General features: G+C 47.9%; 1 pseudogene; it reads right to left on the minus strand.

The window, feature by feature from the left end:
* Positions 1–154, minus strand: LOC133231210 (U1 spliceosomal RNA; annotated as a pseudogene).
* Between the last annotated feature and the right edge of the window lie 410 nt (positions 155–564).

A 564-nucleotide genomic window follows, 5' to 3' on the forward strand; every position in this document is an offset into this window, starting at 1 on the left:
CAGGGGCGCAGTCCCCCACTACCACAAATTATGCAGTCGAGTTTCCCACATTTGGGGAAATCACAGGGGTCAGCACATCCGGAGTGCAATGGATAAGCCTCGCCCTGGGAAAACCACCTTCGTGATCATGGTATCTCCCCTGCCAGGTAAGTATGATACTTGTCTTCCTTTGTCTTACTTACTTCACTTAGTGTGATCGTCTCTACTTCTTTCCTGTTGCTGGACGTGGCGTGATGTCACCCTTTTATGGCTGAGCGATAACTGCTCTGTGCGTGTACCCCATCTGGTTTACCCATCCATCTGTCCTTACCCACTTAGGCTTCATCCATGTATTGGCTATTGTACACAGTGCTGCCACGAACATTGGGTGCACCTGTCTTTAAAATTATGGTTTTCTCTGGATGTGTGCCCAGGACTGGGATTGCTGGGTCCTATGCTACTTCGCTCTTTAGTTTTTAATGACCCTTTGTCTTGTTCTCCTTCGTGGATTTGATGACTTTCATTCCCACCAACAAGGAGGAGGGTTCTTTTTCCTCCATTCCCTCTCCAGCATGTATTGTCATA

Source organism: Bos javanicus, chromosome 18 (assembly GCF_032452875.1).
Source record: "Bos javanicus breed banteng chromosome 18, ARS-OSU_banteng_1.0, whole genome shotgun sequence".
NCBI classification, from domain to species: domain Eukaryota; kingdom Metazoa; phylum Chordata; class Mammalia; order Artiodactyla; family Bovidae; genus Bos; species Bos javanicus.